Genomic DNA, 12830 nt, shown 5'->3' on the forward strand with positions numbered 1-12830 from the left:
TATACTAATTATATAAAATAATGGGTTTGTAATATTTTCATACATGCATATAATTTGATCATATCCCAACAATAAAATGTAAATTGCTTTGGGTTGCTTAAAATGATCTTAAATTCTTCAGTTATTTAAAAATTATTGTACTTAAAGCCTTTAAAAGCAGAAGGTCCCATGTGATAGATGCCAAAAGCAAAACTGTAGGCAATATTGCTCTACAAGTAAACATTATCACTGACACTAGGACATGCAATCTTATATGACCAGGAACAGGGTGTAACTTAAAAATGGAGGTGAGTGACGTTCAGGATGGAAGAATAGTTATTACAAACATATTTATAAACACATGTAATTTAAGAACTATTCTAGAATTATCTGCTTGTCTGTCATGTAACTATTTTAATAATGTAATTCTCCTAGGCAAGAGACTTTCTAATTATATTACGATTAGACATAATACTTGTTTTTCAAAACCAGTTGTCACAGTCATCTCCAGGATTTCAAGATAAGCTTACTTTTGAATGAGAATTGACATGTGTTGGATGATTCTGATTTGCCAATGAAATTTTGGAAACAAATAAGAACAGATAATGTTTTGGATAGCTGTTGGCTATCTGCACCTCAGGAGACCATGAGATCCTGAGCTTGAAGATACAGTTAGTAGGTAGCTGAGGAAATTCAGGAATTCTCTTCTTTGACCTGCCTTTAATGGCTAGTATTCACCAGTTCTTCAGCATTTTCTCATGGACTCTCTTTTTTTCTCCTCAGGAATCCTTCTACTTCAAAGGTCTTAATTTCCAACTGTGTGAGTTACTCCTCAAGTTTTCTCTTTAGTTCCAACTGGCATTTCATGACTTTAAATTGGAAATCTCAATATCAATTTATAATTGGTACCATAAATTCCCTACATTCTAAACTGAATTCCTTCTCGCATGAAATCTGTTTTTTCCTGCTTCACTGATAAGTTAATAATAAGTCATCCTTTCTCTCCTCAACCCCTGCTTTGCATGTGGTCACTAGTTCCTGTGGATTTATTTTCCAAGGCTACTGTGCTGGTCTTACTTTAAGCCTTTCTCTATCCTTGGGTACTACAAGAGCTTCTGACCTGATCTGGCTTTCTTACTCTAAGCTAGCATAGCTCTTGGAATACAAATTGCTACCCTACTTGCCCTCCCCATTCTTTCAGTATGCTGTTCCTATAATTCCAGTGTCTTTTGCCTCTAAATTTCTGGCAACTTGGGTTTCTGGTGCAGATTTTCCTATAAGGGAAAAATGTACTAACTCTATGGGAGACAAAATACACAATTCATTCAACAATTACATTATATATTAAGATCAGATATTCTGGCTTAATTACCATTTGTTAGTGAGTTTGTTTATTGTGACATACCTCCAGGCCTCTTCAACTTTGAGTATACTGAGAAAACTTCAGTTACTAGACCTGCACAACTGAGGAGGAGGTAACACTGCACCATGAGAGTTTTCCTGAGCAGGAACTAGCTCTTTGACACTAACGGCTTTTAGATAATGCATGACTTTATTGAAGAATATACCAAATGAAATTATACTGCAGAAGTTTTCTAAAATCAGCTTGTAATAGTAAACAATTTATAATATGAGCATAAGAGCTTTCTGAGTTTCAAATGAAAATGTTAAATATATTTGCATTTCTGTTGCAATTTTAGTCTTTTCTAATAATAATAGCTAACACTGACAGAGCATTTACTGTGTGCCTAGTATCACATTAAATGCTTTTTGCCCATATTTCTCTTTAATTACCTTGCTTAAAAACTAGGAATGATGTCCAACTGTTTCTCTAAAGCTGGGGACCTCTAACCTCTAAGGTGTACAAGACTAGAAGTGTGGAGGACAAGAAGTGTATATGTAGTTTGAAAAAAGCCTCAGATAATTCCAATACAATCCTATTTCTCCATTCCAATTTTTTAAAACACATACTGATTACTGAAGAAAGAAGAAATAAAAAGGGAGGAAATAAACTCTGTCAAGTAGTTTACATTTGCTCTTAAAAATGAGTTATCTAGTCCCAAAGTTGAGTAAATTTACTTCGAAGCAGAAGTGATCTGTGTTTTTAAATACATCATTTGCCTCTTTAAAAAGACAGTCCCAAATCTAAATTCAATTCTGCCTTTAAATGGTTATTCTACAACAACAACTACAACAAAAATATAGATCATTATTGTAAATAAGAAATAATTCTGTTACTTGTTTTGAGCTGTTAACAGTAATAAGCAGAATACAGATCAAAATAAATCCTTATTCCAGTAAATTAAGTCTACTTACATAGTACTATCTTGTAAATGACAGGCATTCAATAAATGTTAGGGGTTGGGGTTGTAGCTCAGTGGTAGAGCGCTTGCCTTGCACAAATGAGGTACTGGGTTCAATCTCAGCACCACATGAAAATGAATAAGTAAAAAAATAAAGATATTATGTCCATCTACAACTAAAAAATAGTTTAAAAATAGGTTAAATGAATGAATAGGCTATAGTTTAGTTGTATCCTTGCAGTCTACAATAGGACAAAAATTAAACTACATGAGAAACATGAGAATTAAGAGCATTTGAAAATTGACGGCTTTCTTAGCCCAATCTACAAAAATCTACTAGGTCTCTTATGGGCTTGAGTAATAGTTGTATATGTATGTGCAGGGGTATATCAATAAAGCCCATCATTTACACCATAGTTGCAAACATACCCTGGAGATGGAATTAACAGCATTGTGATAAACACCACAAACCTTCAATATATACATATATTTTTGGTTTTCCATATCTTATTTTTCTTTAAATGATGTTATTTTTGTTTATTTTGCAATCAGTATGCCATCTTTTACAATATGGCTTTAAATTTTATTCTATTCAACAGGTTTCAAAGAATAGTTTATTACATGCCTTAATAAAACATAAATATTTTCAAATTCAAATAGATGTTTAGTAATGAGAAAAGTTCACCTGAGAATTCATCATGTTAGAAATAATGAGGTGCCACAAGAAATCAAACATGTGCTTAAAGTGGGTGGGCAGAACCAACCTTTATTTCTGCTGAAGGGCTGCTGGGGAGCCTGGCTAGCAAGCTGCCTGCAATCACCTGCATTTATCTTTTTAAAAATTTGTTCTACTTACTTGTGCATGACAGCAGAATGGATTTCAATTCATCATACACAAATGGAACGCAACATTTCAATTCTCTGGTTGTACACAGTTTTGAGACGCACCATTCGTGCAATCATACGTGTACCTAGGGTAATAATGTCCATCTCATTCTGCCATCTTTCCTACCCCTATAACCCATCTCAACCCTTCCCTTTTCCCAATTCAAAGTTCCTCCATTCTTCCCATCCCCCCTCCTCCATCACAGATCAGCATCCACTAATCAGAGAAAACATTAGGCCTTTAGTTTTTGGGGATTAGCTATTTCACTTAGCATAATATTCTCCAACTGCATCCATTTATCTGCAAATGCCATTATTTTATTCTCTTTTAATGCTGAATAATATTCCATTGTGTACATATACCACAGTTTCTTTATCAATTCATCTATTGATGGATATCTAGGTTGGTTCCACAGTTTAGCTATTGTGAATTCAGCTGCTTTAAACATTGGTATGGCTACATCAGTATAGTACGCTGATTTTAAGTCCTTTGGGTATAGATCAAGAGTGGGATAGCTGAGTCAAATGGTGGTAGTATTCTTATTTTAAAAACATTGATGGTAAAATGTTTTCCATCTACTGTTAAGACGTGATAATGAGGAAAAGTCCAATAAACTGCTATAGCAGGAAAAAGATATGTCTTTGTATAAAAAAGACTGAAAATAACCAGATGACTCACAGTCATTATCATGAATAGCATTTACAGCAATATAAAATGCAATATATGCATATATAATAAGGTATGCTGATATCCTCCAGGATTATAAGCTTTTAGAGTTCTTTTTCTATATATTAAATGACTCCAAATTAATATTTTTTTCTTTTTAGATTGTACGTCCACTTCTAATTTTGTTTCCTTTTCCTGTGAGGAGGCTATCAGCCATTACACTTCAGTGTTGCCAGTGTGCTTCTCCCCTTTCTAACCTGATGTTGGGCTAAGAAACCAGATAACCAGGTTATCAGAGAACGCATAAGGTGTCTGCTTGAGACTGAACCAGAGGACCTGTTTTTCTACCCCTGGCTGGTTTCCCAAGAACCTCTGTCTTTCACCCCTTCAGCACCAGGGATTTAGCTGGCATTCTTTTCTTCCTTTCGCACTATTGTCAACTGTTTTTCTCACCTGTATTCTTTTTCCTAGGCTGGCTCTGAATACACACTGTTCTTTCTTTACTGCCTCCCAAGAAAAGCACAGGTCCTCCTCTTCTTTTGTGAGAATTTTACTGTTGATACAAGGAAATACAGAGTGCATTACAAACATGGAAAAAAAGGTTTGGGAAATCTTTAAATTTCTCACTGTGATTTTGTTCTTTATCAGTGTTTAATGAAGCCGTTTCTTGGATTATCCCAGAGGACAATGTGCTCCCTTGTCATTTCTCCCTCATTACACTCTGAGCTCCTTGAAGGAAGATATCTTTTATGTGTCTGAAATCTTACAGCAACTGACACGTGAAAGATTGTAATACACGTAATGCATTAAGCTTACAGATTAAAATGTCAACATTTAGTTAACATTTAATAACATTTAGATGTTTAAATAGATTTTCAGTCCAACATCAACTAAATGAGTTGGCTCGAAAAACAAAATCCAGCTAAGATTGAACACTTTGAAGAAAACACTGTTATTTGTTTTATGAAAAACTCTATATAAAAGAGTTGTGTTAGAGTGATCTATCATTTTTATAGTAACGACACAGTACCACTTTTCTAAAATAGCTAAAAGAATTGAAACTTTCTTTGGCTTTGATTAGTTTTTTATGCTATCTACTAAGCATCTGCAGCTGATTATAAACACATTTAAAATAAGCCCTGCATCAAATAAGAAATGATTCAATATCTTCTTTTAAAAATTCACAACTGCTAAAATAAGCCTCATTTGTAGTCTTTGAATTTCATGACTAAAAAGAAAATAAAAGCAAATTCAGAGGTTTGGCCTAATACTAGCTGAGAAAAATGAGAAGGGTTGAAAAGATTTTTTTTTAAGTTGTTAAATTATATGCTTTAGGAACAGTAGCCCATCTCAGAGACATTTGTATTGGTTTCTAGGCTCCTCCTCCTCCCTTCCTCCAGACAGAGTGCTCTTTCTTAACCAACAAACTTCCCTTTGTTTTGATTTATAACACTGGCCTGAGGAACTCCAGCACTATACATGACATGCCTTGACAGAAAGTAGTAAGAGCAGAGAGCAGAGCTCTGCCACTTGGATTCCAAACATTATTTACTTGATATAAGAGATAAATTTTTAAGCAGTTCGTTTCTACGTTCACTTGCATTTTAAATATAAAGCAGCAGTTAATTCTCCTGAAGGGTCACAAAACCACATGGAATGAAGCTCCTGAAAACAGTCACCAACCACAGGCCTCCCACCACAGGCATGTACTCCATGATTCTCTTAAATGCCATTTTTCTTCTGACACAATTCCATACCACATCTCTCTTATTCTTCTCTGACCCCCTCTCTATTCTCCATTTCTCTCATTCCTCCAGTAAATTCACAAAATCTACAGCTAACATTCTCTCTAAATACTGAGCATTAAGTGTAAGCATAATTTCAATCATGCTCTTGCACACTTGTTGATGGGGATGTGAATTAGTAATAGTCATAAAAGAAGTAAGTGCTTAGAAGACAAAAAGAGGAGAGAAACTGACTTTTCATCATGTTTTTGCAATTTTTGACCGTGTATATATTCATATCCAGTTTAAAAAACCCCTAAACATGAGTTCCACGTCATTTACATAACTCCTGCCTTATCTAAACCTTGCTCCACTGGCTATCCTTGTCCTCCACTAGCTTCACCATCTTTCTTGGCTTATTAACATGCTCAAAATCTTCCCCTTTACTAAAACCAGATAAAGTTACAAAAGTCTCCCTTTCCCAAGACTGTAGGTTCCCCTCTACCAACTTCCTCTCAGGAGATGCTTGCACGGCTTCTCCAAAGAGTGTTTTATTTTTTCTACCCCATCTCTCTTCATACACATCATTTCCACCATAACCTGATACTTCTGAAATCATTCTCTCTTCCTCTGCCAAGAGTCCCTGCCAACCAATCTAACCCTACTTTGCCAATGGTTAACTCATTTCTGGTTCAGTGTTGATTGATGACTCTCTCCTTCAAGTTTCCTTCCTTGGCTCCCCTGGAACCTACATCTTCCCAGGCTTGTTCTCAGATCTCTCACTGGGTCATCCAACCCTCTCCTCTTGATCCTTAAATTTTATACTTTCCACAGTTCCGATAGTGACTATATTTTTTGTTCTTGTTGCCGTTGGACTTGGTTTTAATTTTTTTTTTTCATTTACCGTTGTGCCAGCCAACTACCACCACAGATTACACTGCCACTTCAGTTAATAACTCTCAAATTGGCTCTTCAGACTGCTTCCTGAGCTCCCCTCAAATTTCCCACAGGTTATTTAGAATACACTGAATGCTAGATTCCTTCCTCCCTCACCCTGCCACAGCCAATCTGTTAATAAATCCTGTACAGTCAACTACCAATATACACCTCAAATCTACCCACTTTTCTGTCTTCTCTACCACCATCAGAGTTCAAGCCACTATCATCCCTCAGTTTACAAACCAACCTTGTAACAGGACTTCATGCTTAAATTTCTTGCTCCTCTTCCTTCTCTATAAGGCAGCAAGAATCATGTTTTAAAAACTAAACTCCTCCTTAAAAAAAAGTTGGATAATACCTACAATAAGTGTCACACCTCTAGTCACAGTCTTATAAGGTCTGGCCCAGCCTGGTCCCTGCCCATTCCTCCTCCCTCATCTTCTTGAGTCACTCTCCTCCTGGTCATACTAAGCCACTGAGATAAATGCCTTTTGTCACTTCTTTTCACCTCCTTCTCCTGTTCTCTTTTATCTATGGGCCTCTGTAACTGTCATTTATCATACTTAGAATACTCTTCTTTCTTGTTCTTTATATGATAACTACTTTTCATCCTTCAGGTCTCAGCTTAAAAGTCATGCTTGGAGAGAAGTTACCAGTTCACCTGATCTGAAGTGGCCTTCCCTGCCCACCTTTGTTCTATAACAAAGCATCTCATTTGCATCTTTCATAATACTATAATTTATTTCCTGGAAGTCCTCTTGCAAGAAAAGAGAAGATTCCATCTCCTCCCTTTCCTTCTCCTTACTGATCAGAACACAAATACAATGGCAGGAGATCAAGTAACTCAATAAATACTTGCTGAAATTGAATTACTAACTAAATTGGTGGGTGAATGAATACTTTCACCAAGTATAATTCATCAACTCCACTGTTACAAAAAATAGTATAACATTCTTAATTTAGGCCCTATTTTAACTACTCCTTTACCTTCTATGATTTCAAAAAGTTTTCTAAAGAGTAAGAACTCAAAGTTTGGCAAACACTGACAAATAAATATAGATTACACTTCAAAAATCTCAACAATCATTATAAAGTGAATTAGTTCTACCTCTTTGGCAATTTCTGTATGCTCATTTTCTAACATAAATGCAGGGTTAAACAGAATGTCCTCAAGGTTATATTAGTCAGTGGTAAAGCTAGGAATAAAGTCAGAACATTACATACGAAGCAGACAGTTCTAAAATAAATACCAATAAAATGATCTCAATCAAAAACTAGTCAGTCAGCTATTTATTGAACAGCTTTCAATAAATGCCATGTGAATTAAACTGAAAAGTACTAAAAAGAGATATACAGCCTCTGTGCAAAAGAAGGTTAAAGATTTAAGAAATCTAGTATTTATGGGGAAAGCACTAATGATCTCTATGATCTAGATTAGACATAATATCTAAGAAACCTAAGAAAATAAGATAACACCACTAGTTAACAAATATTTAATGGGTATTACAACCTAACAGTTCTATAGATAGTGTTGTAGGGAGAACTCTTTTCTGGCTTCACATAGAATGTAAAATTTTCATGGGTTTCTTAAGGATTAAAAGACTTCAATGAAAATGGAGTATATCTGTTAGAATAATGTAATTTTTAAAAAGCACACACACAAGCCTCCAAAAAGAGATCCAAAAGCAAGGTAGCAGTATAAAGACCAATCTGAGTGGTAAGGATTGTGGGTAAGGTATTTGGAGATTTAAATCTGAGTAGCTCAACATAAGAAGTCTGAACTTAATACTGTAGGAAACAAATTTCTAAATGGAAAGTGACATTGAGGAAAATAAATCCAGAGGCAGAATGGTGATAAATTTCAGGAATAGACAGAATGGAGACAGAAAAATAATTAGGACATTTTATCACATTATATATGGATTACTTTCATAAAGTTATAAAACAGGTGAATGGCAACAGTAAGAGAGAGGGACTTGTGAAATAGTGAAAATAGAACTTATCAACTAATGATTTGGGATTTGATAATTTTTCTGTCTTCAGAGATAACCACATCTGGCATACACTTCAGTTATTCAGGCTTGAAACTTCAATTTCCTTGCATCTCACACTTGAAAGTTCTCTTCTCCAGAGTTTTGTTCCCCACCCCACAAACTGGCTTCTCCAACTTCCTTCCCCAACCACACAATATATTCCAGCCAAAACAAAGGACTGCATTTACTAGGTCCCTAGACACACCAGCAAGTTCCCAATCCTGTAATTTTGTTCATGCAATTTTGTCTATCTCTGATGTTCTCTCCCAACTCTGCAGATCCAAATTCTAACCATTCTTCACACAGCAGCTCAAATGCCACTTTTTCTACCAAGTCTTTCCAGAAGCCCAATTCAAAATAAGCAATTCTTCCATCACTCTACTTTTCTATAAAATACTTTTAAATCATCTCTTTATCATTTTCACTTACAAACTGTCTATCCCAGAGACCAAACATACTCAATTTATATTTGTATTCCTCCCTGATTCTCAAGTAGTGAAAGGCTAAGACTCAGAAGATAGACTGCTTGAGTTGAGTCTTTGCTGTATATTAGCTAACGTGAATTTAAGCAAGTTACATAGCCTCTCTATGTTACTATATATTTATGTATAAAATGGAGATAACAGTAGGTAGTTTATAAGTCTCTCAGAGGATTGGGCTTAAATGGTGTAAGCATCATAAATGTCTATTAAATACATAAAATCATTGTTCATAGTGGAAAAATACAACTATAGTTGTATAAAGCTTTATGACCCATATAAGGAAAGCAAAAGGTCAAAACAAAGCCAGTGTCTAAGTACAATGAGCTATATATAAATTCTTTCTGTATGCCCTAAGGTTAGCTACTTCTGTTATAGTCTTCCTTATATCAACAATAGTTGTGTTTTAGTTTGACGGCTCAATAGTCTAAGAAAATCTTTAGTTCAGCTTCTTATGGCAATAGCCACTAATTTGGTCTCCCTGCCTCCAATCTTATCCCTTTTATATTATCCCACCCCCAAGGCTCAGAATAATGTTTCTAAAATGCAAATTTGTTTTTCCATTGCTAAAAATCCCTCCACCATTCCATCTCCTTTAGTATAAAGTTTAAACCCCTCAGGTTCTCAAACAAAATCTTCCTAACCTGGCCAGCCTAGTCTCCAGCTTCATCTCTCAAAACTTCTCACCATGAAACTTAAATCACCTGGCCACACCTAAAAGGCTTTTTATATGTCATTCCTTTTGACTAGAATATAGCTGTTTGTTCGTTTGCTGGGGATGTCAAAACAAAATACCACAGACTGAGAGGCCTAAACAACAGAACTTTATTTTCTTACAATTCTGGAGGGTAGAGTCCAAGGTTAGTGTGTTGGCCTGAGGCCTGTTTCCTTGGTCTTCTTGACATATCCTCACAGGGTCTTTTCCTCTGTGCAGGCGCATCTCTGGTAAATTTTTGTGTCCAAATTTCTACCTCTTATAAGGACACCTGTCAGATTGAATTAGAGCCCACCCTAAAAGCCTCAGTTTAATTCAATCACTTCAAAAGCCCTATCCCAAAAGTGTTATATTTTGAGGTTATGAGGCTTAGGGCTTCAACATGAAAATTTTGGAATGACACAGTTTAGCTCAAATAAAACTTACCCCCTTTCTTTGCCAAGGCTAATTTTAATTTGTTTTCTCAGGATTGGCCCAAGCCTTCTCACTCCAGGCTGATTTCAGTGCTCTTTCTTTGTGTTCCTGTAGGACCTCTGTACACTTCTCAACACACTATCCTAATTGTGTCTCCCTCTTCAGATTGTATACCTTAACAACAAAGACTATGTCCTAGCATCTAGGACAGTGAACCACAGAAAGAATTTAATAAAGATTTGATTAACAGGAAGTAGAGGAAAAGAACATGGACCTTGAAGTAAGGGAAGCATGGGTTCAAATCCTGGCTCTGTTCATTTACTTTGTAACAAAATCATTTAATGCTGAATTTGCATTCTAAAAAGGTAGCTGCACAAATATATGATTTAATCACAATAAAAATACCATTATTGGGTTGGTAACAGATACTCGAATATTAAAGATTTGATCTTGTCTGGTTTGACACCCGGTTTTACCACTCAGTAAATTACCTTGGGTATGTTTACTATTCCCTTTGCTTTAGTTGCCTGTCTATTAAAAAAAAAAAAAAAAAAAAAATTTCATGGTGTTAACATGAGGATAAGTTAATGTAGGTAAAACTTTTAGTACATATCACATAGTAAGTCTACAAATGTTTCCTATTATTATTATAAGAACACTTCAGGTCTGAACAGAAATGACAGAAAACCATGAATAATTTAGCTCCTTTCATGACTAACTCATTTAAATGTGACGATTACCTTAATGCCTCAGGTTTCTTTTCAACCAAATAGGACAAACTAAAGAGGGTCAAAAGTCAGTGCTGATGATGTTTAAAAAAACAAACAAACAAAAAATCAAAATGAACATGAAATAACACATTATCATCTGCCTCATTCCTTATATTAGTATTTAACATATTTGGAGCATTGAAAAAAAAATTTTTCTACTATTTGTGACTATATACGTTAATCATTCACAGTGGAGAATAACACTTCTTGGCTTATAATTTGAACTGTAGAACCATAAAAACCTATGAACTGGAAAGGACCTTTGTGATAAAAGTCCAATCCTATAATTTCTTACAAAAATAGACTGAAGTATATTTGGAATGAGTTTTTAGGGTCTTAATGGGAGGGATGGAAATTGTAGGCAAAGGGAAAAATTTGTTCAAAAGTACTAAAGCAAGGGCCAGATGTGTTGAAACCAGTATTAGGAAATAATACCCCAAACTCCTTTTTAGCCAGTCTTTAAGATCTGTAATTTCTGAAGTAGGTAAGTTACCTGATCTATAACTTTGAAACAAAGCAGATCTAGATTTAAATCTCTAGTTGTTACATAAGCAAAGTATTTAAGCCTGATTACTGCAACTGGTTTGTTAAGTGATTAAGTTAGCTATGTATACAGAGCTCATAACTGACGTGCCTGGCAGATTATAAGTACTCAAATACTGACTCTTTCCTACTTCTTCCATCATATGAACAAAATTTGTAAGATTTATAAAACATTCTTTCACATACTATGTGCCTGATAAATGTCTGAGACTTGTTGGACATTACTTAATTTTAAAAATAGAAAACTGGAATAACTGTTGCTGTGATAGTGTCTTCATCTCTGCCCTTCCTCACCACCAAATGCCCTTCACCATTTGTTAAGTGCCCTTCACCACCATTACCATGCAATTTAGAGATAACTGTAGCTCAGACTTACAAGGCAACAGCAAAGATTTGAAGGTCATGAAAAAATTTACTTAGAGAGCTCTAGAACTGGAAGAGTCTGTTTCACTTTGTTCTTATGGTCCATTTCAGCTCGATGAATTTCCAATGAAAAGTTACTATTTTGCCAGGAAAGAAACAGTAGATGTAAGTAAAAGCTGTATGAGCATGTAACTACTGCCATGACAATTTTTTTAACTGTTTAGATTATTTTTATGCTGGTACTAAAAAGGACAATGCCAATATCCATTATTCACGCTTAAAATTATAGCCAACCATTTCTTTTTAATGTGGCGTCTGGCTTCAAATCAATTGCAAAGAAAAGCCCAACACAACTCAGAAAGTGCTCTTTCCAATATCCTCTCCTCCCGTTTGCATCACAGATGGCCACCGAGGCTTAAGGTCTAATGTCCAAACACTAAAGCCACTCATCCTAAAAGACAGGGCTCCAGATGGATGCTGTCGGGCAGAGGATAAGAGGCTGCCAATCCTCAGAGGGGCAGCTGGGGTAAATCCCGAGGCCAGAGCCACCATTACTTCGCACCTACACTTCGGAAACAGTCTCCTTCCCACCTCGGGGGGAGGACCCGGCGTGCACACAGCACTCCCGGTACCCAGCCTCGGAACCCGGTGTCCGCGCGCGACTTCCGAGAACTGAAGGGGCGCGGGGCGGGGTGGCTCCTCCGCCTTCCGGCGAAGTTGGCAAGGGCAAATTCGAGTCGCGCGCGGGAAGGTTACTCACTGGAATGGCCCGGCGTCTGCCGTCCTCCGCCCCCAATACCTCAGGAATAAGCCCCTGAAGCGGCGGCAGCCTGAGAGCAGCAGCCCAAGCTGCCGCCGCAGCCAGTGACCACTCGGGCGTGGCAGGGAAGGGCGGGCGACTTCACATCATCACTCGGCGACCTCGATTCTGCAGTGACGCTGGGTCAATGACAGCCCCCGCACAACAGGGGAAGCTCCAAGGAGACCCACTCTCCCAGCAGCCTCCACAGCCCCAA

General features: G+C 36.6%; 1 protein-coding gene across 5 annotated transcripts in view; it reads right to left on the reverse strand.

Annotated features, from left to right (window-relative positions):
• The window catches only part of Trak2 (trafficking kinesin protein 2), a 60894-nt gene extending 48076 nt beyond the window's left edge, over positions 1–12818 (reverse strand). Inside the window, exons 1-3 of one of the 5 annotated variants that reach the window (XM_046463024.2) lie at positions 12575–12818; positions 11828–11951; positions 4288–4387 (exon numbers count right to left, since the gene is read on the reverse strand). The gene's annotated coding sequence lies outside the window, so the exon portion shown is untranslated. The remainder of the gene's footprint in view (positions 1–4287; positions 4388–11827; positions 11952–12574) is intronic. The other 4 variants (XM_046463023.2, XM_046463026.2, XM_046463027.2 and 1 more) reach the window with 4 other exon arrangements.
• Between the last annotated feature and the right edge of the window lie 12 nt (positions 12819–12830).

This window comes from Marmota monax, unplaced genomic scaffold (assembly GCF_021218885.2).
Source record: "Marmota monax isolate L192 unplaced genomic scaffold, Marmota_monax_Labrador192_F-V1.1 WCK01_AAM20220418_F8-fsc00095, whole genome shotgun sequence".
Taxonomy (NCBI): domain Eukaryota; kingdom Metazoa; phylum Chordata; class Mammalia; order Rodentia; family Sciuridae; genus Marmota; species Marmota monax.